Here is a 10,486-nt window from a genome sequence, read left to right as displayed (position 1 = left end):
TTTGTTTTCATTTTCATGAAATAAATACCTTTTTCATCCATTTACTTTTCTGTCTCTGCATGTCTTTCAATCTAAAGTGAGTCTCTTGTGGGCAGCAAATGTAAGGGTTTTGTTTTCAAATCCATTCAGCCACCTCATGTCTTTTGATTGGAGCATTTATCCTTTTAACATTTAAAGTAATTGTACATATAGATATGTAGTTATTACCATTATTAATATTATTCATATTTTTGATATATATATATATATTTTTTATTCTTAAAGAAGTCCCTCTAATGTTTGTTATAATACTTGTTTGATGTTGATGAACTCCTTTAGGTTTTTCTTGCCTGGGAGGCTCTTTATCTGTCCTTCGATTTTAAATGATACTTTGTTGGGTAGGGTAATCTTGATTGTAGGTCCCTGCTTTTCATCACTTTGAATATTTCATGCCAATCACTTCTGTTCTGCAGTTTCTGTTGAGAAATCAGCTGACAGTTTTATGGGCGCTCCCTTGTATGTAACTATTTCTCTTGCTGCTTTTAAGATTTTCTCTTTGTCTTTAACTTTTGCAATTTTAATTATCATGTGTCATGGTGTCTCTTTGGGTTCATCTTGTTTGGGACTCTCTGTGCTTCTTGGGCTTGCTTGTCTATTTCCTTCATCAGGTTAGGGAAGTTTTCTGTCATTATTTCTTCAAATAGGTTATCAATTCCTTGCTCTTACTCTTCTCTTTCTGGTACCTTTATGGTGTGAATATTGGTATGTTTGATGTTGTCCCAGAGACTCCTTAAACGCCTCATTTTTGTTGGATACTTTTTTCTTGTTGCTATTCTGATTGGGTGTTTTCTGCTACCTTGTCTTCTAAACTGCTGATTCGATCGTCTTCTTTATCTAATCTACTACATTATATTATCTAATCTAATGTATCCTTTTTTAAACTAAAAATTATCGAGGTGACATCAATTAACAAAATCTAATAAGTTTCAAGTGTAAAATTCAACAGTATGCCATATATATATTGCATTGTGTGTTCACCATCCAGAGTTAGATTTTCTTCTGTCTTCACACATTTGACCCCTTTTACTCCAAACTACCTTCCCCTTTCCCATCTTGCCTCTGGTAACTACTAATCCACTGTCCATGTCCATGAGTCTCTGTTTGTCATGTTTGTTGCTCTTAGATTTATATTTCACATATGAGTGATATCATATGATTTTCAACTTTTTCTGTCTGACTTTTTTCACTTAGCATGATTATCTCAAGATCCATTCATGTTGTTGCAAATAGCAGTATTTCATCTTTTTTTTTTTTTATAGCTGAATAATATTTCCATTGTTTCTATGTACACGTCTTCTTTGTCCAGTCATCTATTGCAGGGCGCTTTGGTTGCTTCCATGTCCTAGCCACTATGAACAATGCTGCTATGAACATCAGGGTGCATATATCTTTGAGGATAAATGTTTTCAGGTTTTTTGGGTAAATACCCAGAAGAGATATTGCTGGATCGTATGGTATTTCAATTCTTAGTTTTTTGAGGGAACTCCATACTGTTTTCCATGGTGATTCTACCAGTTTGCAGTCCCACCAGCTGTGTATGAGTGTTCCTTTCCCCCACATACTCTCCAACCCGTTATTACTTGTCCTATTGATGATAACCATTCTAACAGCTGTGAGATACCATTTCATTGTGGTTTTGATTTCCCTCTAATGTATTCTTAATTTCAGTTCTTGTATTCTTCATTTTTGACTAGTTCTTTTTTTATGTTTTATATCTCCATTTTTATGTTTCCTCTCTCTTTGTTGAAGTTCTCACTGAGATCATTGAACATTCTTATAACTACCATTTTGAACTCTGCATCTGGTAGATTGCTTGCTTCCATTTTGTGTAGTTCTTTTTCTAGAGCTTTGTTCTGTTTTTTAATTTGGGACATGTTTCTTTGTCTCTTCACTTTGGCTACCTCCTGGTGTTCATTTCTATTTCTTAGGTAGGGCTCCTATGTCTCCCTGTCTTAGTAGAGTGGCCTTATGTCTTAGGTGTCCTCTGGGGCCCAGTAGCATGGTTTCCCTGATCACCTGAGCTATATGCTCTGGGTGTGTCCCTTGTATGGGTTATGTGCCCTCCTACTGTAGTTAAGACTTGATTATTGTTTGCACTTCAGTGGGAGGTATTGACCCTCAGGCTGATTAGTTGTGAGAACTGGTCATGACTACAGTGGAGGAGCTGTTGCGCTGGGGCTGATCCTATGGAGCAGGATTCGCATTAGCAGGGCTCCGGTCCTGCTCAGTCTGCCTTTTGGGTGTGTCTTTTGTGGAGGTGGTTGGGTGGTGCTCTTGTGTAGTTTGAAGCTGGCCAACAGGTATGTTCGTTCTGGGGCCTCTTCAGTGGGTCTCTGTTGCAGGCCAAAGTTAACCATTGCTTGTGCCCTGCCTGGGGCCCCTTGGTATGAGCTACAAACTGATATTCAAATGGTTGCTACTTGCGCTGGGCTTGGCGGTGCCTGAGAGAGGCTAAGCTATGAACTGAGGCCAGCTGTCACTAATGCCGTGCTTTGGGGGCTGCTCAGCAAGAGGTACAGGGCATGCTGAGACAAGAGACTGCTTGTTTGGCATTTGTGAACCTTTGAGAGATTTCAGGAAAGTTTACAGCATGAGCCAAGGAAAGTTGTTTGTATGGAAAAGCCACTGGAAATGGCTGGGGTGGGGCCACAAGTTGAGTGGGACAAGGTCTCAGGGAATCACCAGGGTAGGGCAAATGGTTTTAGCCAGGTGGATAGAGATTCAGATATGATGCCCACCTGCGTGTACAAAGGGACAATGGCTTCTGCTAACACTACGGTCTGGGAGAAAGCTGTCTCTACTACCCTTGCCCTGAAGTTGGACAATTTAGTTCCTCACTGTATGTCCCTGGCATCTTTTGCACTACTGCCCTAGAGCTGGAACTTAGAGTGAGTAAGACCATGTGTGGACCATTTAAGAGGAGTGCCTAGGACTCCATCTGCCCCACGTCTCACTCAGCCCTAATCTCTACTGGTTTTCACAGACAGAAGTTCTGAGGACTTCTCTTGCCTGCATTGGCACCCTGGGCTGGGGAGCCTTGTGTGGGGTGTAGACCCCTCACTTTCCGGAGGACAGGGAGTAATGTCCACAGCTGAGACATCTCTCCTGACTTTTAATTACCACATGTGAGTCTGGAACCAGTAGTTCCATATCTCTGTTCCTCCTACAAATCTGGAAGTGGCTTCTTGTGTATAACTTTACTTATAGGACTTCTCTTCAACTGGACTTTAGGTGATTCTCAGTAATGATGCTTCTGTATTTAGTTGTAACTTCGATGTGGTCATGAGAGGAGGCCAGCACGGCATTTACCTACTTCGCCATCTTGACCAGACTCTATCAGTGCATATTTTAAAAGTATTCATGTAAGCCTAAGCAGGAACTCCCACCTTCCACTCCCAACACCAATCTGACCTTGTCATGTCACCACCCTTTGGGCAACCACAAATTATAGTAGTGAGAAGCAATGACTAGCTCCTTGAGACTTGTCAGGGCCTGCCTTTCCTTGGTGGCAATTCCAGGTCTATTTACACGCCCAACCCCAAGAAGGAAGAAGGCCAAGGGAGAGTCTGTGTGTGCCTTATGCACTTTAAATGCACAGTGAATTCTTGTACTTTTAAGTGTGACCAAATGAGTATTTTGAGCCTTATCAATCTGCTAGCAATTCTTCTTTCCTTGGGGAGAAGAAGAAAGAAGTTGGCATAAAGTAGGGAAAGTGGCAGATGTGTTTTCTCTTCTATATCTGGATTAAGTTTAAAAAGATATGTTTTCAAGCAGGAATGCTAGAACTCAGTTTAAGCAACAGAAGTCTGAAAATAGGGAATATTTTAGACTCACCTTAGTCTGTGTTCCACTCCCTTTTGTCTTTCTATATTGCTATAAAATACACACACACACACATTATACACTTTATACACACACATACACATACACACAGAGAAATATATACACATATATGTATACATTTGTTTTTACTAGATCTTGAGAAGGCCACATACAGATCTAAGTAACATCCTTGGTGATAACAATGTCAGGAGTATTGTGATTTATGATTTATCTTGGACCTTTTTCCAGCATAGTTGCTAAGATTCTAAGAGATGCTGTTGACATCTTAGAAAGATGATGTCACTGGCTGACACCCCTGTTTCCGACTCCACAACTTAGAATTATAGATGAAAACCACATTGCAAGATTTTTATCCTCCCATCTTCTTATATCTCAGTACTTACTATGGGTAGTTTTAATGACAATTAATATAGTATTGAATTTTGAGGATATAAGAAAATATGGACAGGTTCCTAACCCATGTGTGAACCTTTGCAAAAATATTTGCCTTTAAGCCAAGCTCGAACATCTCGTTAGTTATTGACCTGATGCCAATAGACCGAATTGCATAATAGTTCCAAAGATTCTGCCTGTCAGACTCTTGGCTATTTTCATGTTTTATTCTTGAAGACTCCGAAAGGATCTGATACTTAGGGAGAAAAGGCTGGTTCTGCTAGTGGAGATTACAGGCATTTGTTCATTTTCTGTTTGGGAAAATTGCCATTATTTCACCAAGATGTTGTAATTAAACAAAAAGATACTTACTCATTAAATGATAATGTAGTGATTTCCCTTCAAAATAGGAAGAATAAATATATTTTTTCCTAAGGAACTCCATAAAAACCAAATATTAAGGAATTGTAGGTCACTTATTACTTTGCTTGCTGCCGATGGGTCATAGTGGGGTCTGAAGGTCCAGAACCTTATTACCATAATTATAGGTAAATCCCTTCCAATAATTACTGGAAAATGTAATTTTATAAGGAGGTGAATCATAATTAAAGCTATTTGGTGAATTATTTTATATTGTATAAGTTTCCATTTTATTTTATCAAACTTTTTAAAAAATAAAGTACAATTATACTTTCTTATTGTGTATAATTCACCTTGGAAATGGATAATTGCATCTCTTATATCCTAAAAGGAAGGAAGTAAAGTGGTAAACATTACAGAAGACAGGAATAGATTGAGTTAGGTAACAAGGAAACCTAGAGAATACAGTCCAAGAATGGGTCTACTGTTTCAAGAAAGAGGCTATTTCTTAAGTTTAGTTGCATGTATCCCATCAGAAATAATGTAATGAGAAGACATGAGCACAGTACATAGTGAACAGATGTCTTCTCTATAGGAATAAAATTTTACATCAAAGACATATTTCATGTTTAAATTTTGGTTCTATACTCTTATTTCAAAGTTTTAAAGTGATTCTAAAATTATATTTGACTCAAGGTTTAAAAGACAAATTGTGCATCTTTGGAAGGTTAGAGTCACAGAGCCTGACAGTCACTGGGGAATCACTGCAGATAGTGGTAAATGACCCAGATCTATATAACAGTATTCTTATGCTTTGACCGAAAGTAGGTTGAGATGGCATATGGAAGGGGAGAGCAGGTCTTGTAAAACCTGTAAGGAAGCAACGATGATGGGAAAGACAATTAATTTAAGAGGAAACATTTCATTCCACTACCCTGAAAATATAGGAAGAATGCTTTCTCGAGAATTTGGAAACAGTGATTTGAAGGATGACTCCATTAAGACTTCAGTGATGACAAAGCTTAGTACAATTCAGTGTGGCACAGGTAGGTAAATAAGCATAGACCGTGCTTTGATACACAGACCAAGTATTTGTCTGATTTTATGTTGTCATGGAAAGATGGCAATAACAAAACAAATAACAAGGAGATATGCTCATTTATCCTTTTTTCTTAGTTTTGTTGCTGTCCCTTCCTACAAATCCCCTCAAAAAAATTGATGAGTATCACTTGAGATCTTTGAATCTTTGCATTTCTTTCTTCCATTCCTCTTTTTCCCTTTTGCTCAGCCTTGGGCTAATACTATTTAATACTCTAATTGTTTACCCATTGAATTAATTATCATGAGTTATAGAAACACAAATTCTGCTGTCTGTTGTGCATCATTAAGTGGCTTCATGAAAACATTAAATTATATCAGGGTGGAGAACATTTGTGGGTTCTGTTCATTTATATACCATCTTTGCAAATTCTCTTTATGAAAAACCATCTGTGCAAAAATTTTTATGGGAGAAGAGAAGGAAAACCTATAAATTATAGACTCTGTAAAAATACAGTAGAGGAACTCCACAATCATTGTTGGCTCGCAATGAATCCCAATAGTGCTCAGATATAGTTTGGATGAGATTATAGTCAGTGCTCCACTGTCTTAACCTTTAAGAAAACTGTGTTCACACTGACCAGGGAATATATACTAGTTTCCTATTAAGAACAGGTATCTAACAGCATCTCTGTTAGAAAGTTACTGATGCAGTAGGAGTGATGCTACGAAGGGCTCCAAATTTATACTCTAGGTAATGGGAGGGAAAGTGAGAGATCAGTACATGGACAGTTTCTGTGAGTGGCAGAAAAGGGTGGATGCGAGGTTTGTTTGGAGGATCTTCTGTGTAGTGGTCTGATCCTGGTGAGACTGGCTTTCCCTGGCTTGACAGAGCCTTAGGATTAGGCTGAAGATCTATGTCTGTTATGTTATAGAGCTTCTTGCGTCAGGGTCCGATGTCAGAGAGATCTGGGTGTAAATCCTGAGTCTGGCACGCAGTGGCTGTGTGAACTCTAAGCTTCAGTTTCCACATTTATATTACTTCCTAGATTTGTCGTGAGGATTAAGATGAATCATGTCTATAAAGGCACTCAACTAAGGCTGGTCATTGTTACTTCAGTAATATAAAGTGAAAGTGAAATCCAAACACGATACCTCCATTCTTTCCTAAAGACTGGGTACGAGTGACAGGTAACGGAGGATGCATGTGTGACTGGGGATAGCATGAGGTTACCTTCTAGGATTTACCATATCTCCCAGAGTTTATACTGTTCAATGACTTTTCAACTTTTCTTTGCTTCCTTCTGTTCAAGAGCCTGAGTTGTAAGAATCAGAAATAATGGATTGGTGATTAGGCAATGTTGAGGTGAGTACCTATTCCCAAGACAATAAGGTATTTGCTTCTGGATAGATACAGAGTTAATTGTGGTCAAAAGGAAGTCAGACGCAACTCTACTCATTACTGAGTGCAGAGAAGAGATTCAGGAATTGACTGTGTTGAAATTCTAAAGGATACTAGACTAAAACAAATAGAAAATTTATGTAACATAGTGTTATAGGTCGAAGTGTGTCCTCCCCAAATTCATATGTTGAAGTCCCAACCCTTGTACCTCATAATGTGATTTTAGGGTGATGGTAGATGTAATTAGTTAAGATAAACTGAAGTTATACCAAAGTAGGGTGGGTCACTAATCCCAGTGTCCTAATAAAATAGAGAAAATTTGGAGACAGACAAACATACAGAGAGAATACCATGTAAATATGAAAGCAAGGATAGGAGTCGTGCAAATCAAGAAACACCAAAGATCTCCAGCAGACCATCGAAGGCTAGGAGAGAGGCATGGAACAGATCATGAAGCATAGCCCCCAGAAGGAACCAGGTCTCTAACACCTTGATCTTGGACTTCTAGCCTCCAGGACCATAATGCAATAAATTTCTTTTAAGCCACCAGTTTATGGTACTTTGTTATGACAGCCCTAGAAAACTCATACGCATGGGTAAAATCATCTCCCTTTCTCTTAAACAGGACTGATACTAGGGTGAAGCAAATGAGGCAGTTGCCTCAGGCACAGTGTTTAAGGGGCACCAGAAAACACCACTCGGCAACTTTTTTTAAAAATTGAAATTAATGTAAAAGAAATCAATGCAAACAAAGTATCAAAAGTTTAAATAAAGACAGGAACATTAATAGATTCATGCTGAGTATATTGGAGCATATGGTAAAAATAATGAAAAAATTGGTGATACTGATCATGTCTTTAAATTTTTGATATTTTGTTCATGCCCTGCCTCAAAACCATCCCTTGAGTCTATTATTTTCAACACAGAAGGCTGAAACCTATGTGATTCCGATGTTCATTTTGGTTTTGGCCAATGAAGAAAGAATGCTTGTCAGACATGTCCTCTCAAACACAGCATTAACCCAACATTCAACTTCTCAGCTCCAAAGTGATTCTCTTGCTGTAACCCTTTCTTTAGTTGCAATATGATCTTCCCATTAATTGCAGGTCAGCACCTCAGTATCATTATTAATTCTACTGTCTCTCTTGTCACCCACATCCATTTGTTAAGGCTAATTATTTTCCTAGCTCCTAAGTAAAAATAGCCTTGTTCTCCTTTTGTAAAATAAATATTGAAGAATATATTCAGTTATAAAATTTCACATATTTTAGCAAGTATAAAAAAAGGAAAAAATTATCAGTAATATCACCATCCAGAGATACCCTCTGTCAGTATTGTGGTATATATTCTTCCAGACACTTTACATTTGTACTTGCAAATATATTTTCAAAAATAGAATTATACTGTACACACTTTTGGTAATCTTGTTAACTTGTTAAATGCCTTATGAACTGTGGAAATGTTTTCATATTAGCAAAATCTATATATACAAAATAATTTTTAATGGTTTCATAGCATTCAAATAAAGGGATGTACCTTAATATATTTAACCAGTATCTTCTTAAAGAACACTAAACTTATATCTACTTTTTATTAATAATAAGAGCACCACAGTGAACATCTTTATACATATACTTTTCTGATGATTTCTTTAGGCTAAATTATTAGAAGTAAAATTATTTGGCCAGAAAATGTATAAATTTATTATTTGATACTTATTGCTAAGTTAACAAAATTTTGCTTTTACTGTTAGGAAGTGCCTCTTTCTCCAGAATATCATTTGATGTTTTGAATATTTCACTTATTTTATGAATTGCCTATTCATGTCCTTTATATATTCTTTTTTTTGGGGGGGGGGAGGGTTCATCTTTTTTCAAAGTGTTTTTATAAAGAGGTCTTATATTAAGGATATTATATGGATATTAACTTCTAGTTAATGTTAAATGTATTGTTAGTATTTCATCCAGGTTATAAGTTATCTTTTAACTTAACATGTTATTTTTTACCCAACCAGAAATATTAACTTTAATGTATATAAAAACTCATTAACAAACCCCTGGCTAGACTCACTAAAGAAAAAGGAGAAAGAACACAAATAAACAAAATCAGGGATGAAAAGGGAAATTATGACAGACACTGCAGAAATACATAGGATGACGCAAGAACACTATGAAAAAGTATATACCACCAAATTCAATAACCTAGAAGAAATGGACTAATACTTAGGAAAATACAACCTTCCTAGCCTGAATCAAGAAGAACTGGAAAATCTAGACCAATCAGTAGCATGGAAATTGAAACAATCATCAAAAACCTACCAAAGAGTAAAAATCTAGGACCAGATAGCTTCACCAGGGAATTCAAAGATTTATTACCTATTCTCCTCAAACTCTTCCAAAAAATCGAAGAGAAGGCAATACTCCCCAACTCATTTTGTGAGGCCAGTATTACTTTAATACCAAAACCTGGTAAAGGTAACACAAAAAAAGAAAACTACAGACCAATATCTCTCATGAACACAGATGCAAAAATCCTAAATAAGATTCTAGCGAACCAAATACAGCAACATATTAAAAAGGTTATACACCATGATCAAGTGGGCTTCATTACAGGGTCATAAGGATGGTTCAACATAAGCAAATCAATTAAAATAAATTAAAAAACAGGAATCATATGATCTTATCAATAAATGTAGAAAAAGCCTTTGACAAGATACAGAACCCATTTATGATCAAAACACTTAACAAAATCGATATAGAAGGAAAGTAACTTAACATAATGAATGCCATACATGACAAACCCTTAGCCAACGTTATACTTAATGGTGAAAAACTAAAAACCTCCCCTCTAAGATCAGGAACAAGGCAAGGCTGTCACTATTGCCACTGTTATTCAATATAACAGTGGTCCTTGTGAGTGCAATCAGGCAAGAGAAAGATATAAAAGGCATTCAAATAGGAAGTGAAGAAGTCAAACTGTCACTATTAGAAGATGACATGATTCTCTATATAGAAAACCATAAAGACTCCACAAGAACATTACTAGAAACAATAAATAAATACAGTAAAGCTTCTGGATACAAAATCAATGTTCAAAAATCCATAGCATTCCTATACTCTAATAACAACATGTCAGAAAAAGAAGTGGAAAAAATAGTTCTTTTTTGCAATTACAACAAAAAGAATAAAATACCTAGGAATAAATATAACAAAACATGTGAAGGACCTATATAATGAAATCTATAAGACCTTATTAAAAGAAATTGAAGGAGATATAAAGAAATGGAAAGATATTCTGTGTTCTTGGATTGGAAGAATCAACATAGTTAAAATGACCATATTACCTAAAGCATTTTATAGATTTAATGCAATCCCCATCAAAATCTCATCAGCTTTTTTTTAAAGAAATAGAACAAAAAATCATCAGATTTGT

At 36.5% G+C, this 10,486-nt stretch overlaps 1 long non-coding RNA gene across 1 annotated transcript in view; it reads left to right on the top strand.

The window, feature by feature from the left end:
- The first annotated feature begins 1,949 nt into the window (after positions 1–1,949).
- LOC118610694 overlaps positions 1,950–10,486 on the top strand; it is a 29,088-nt gene continuing 20,551 nt past the window's right edge. The window contains exon 1 of the long non-coding RNA XR_004953889.1: positions 1,950–7,018. This is a non-coding gene — a long non-coding RNA (uncharacterized LOC118610694). The remainder of the gene's footprint in view (positions 7,019–10,486) is intronic.

This window comes from Rousettus aegyptiacus, unplaced genomic scaffold, assembly GCF_014176215.1.
Source record: "Rousettus aegyptiacus isolate mRouAeg1 unplaced genomic scaffold, mRouAeg1.p scaffold_m13_p_13, whole genome shotgun sequence".
NCBI classification, from domain to species: domain Eukaryota; kingdom Metazoa; phylum Chordata; class Mammalia; order Chiroptera; family Pteropodidae; genus Rousettus; species Rousettus aegyptiacus.
Note: the sequence above shows the minus strand (reverse complement) of the source record. Positions and strands in the feature narration are given on the sequence as shown.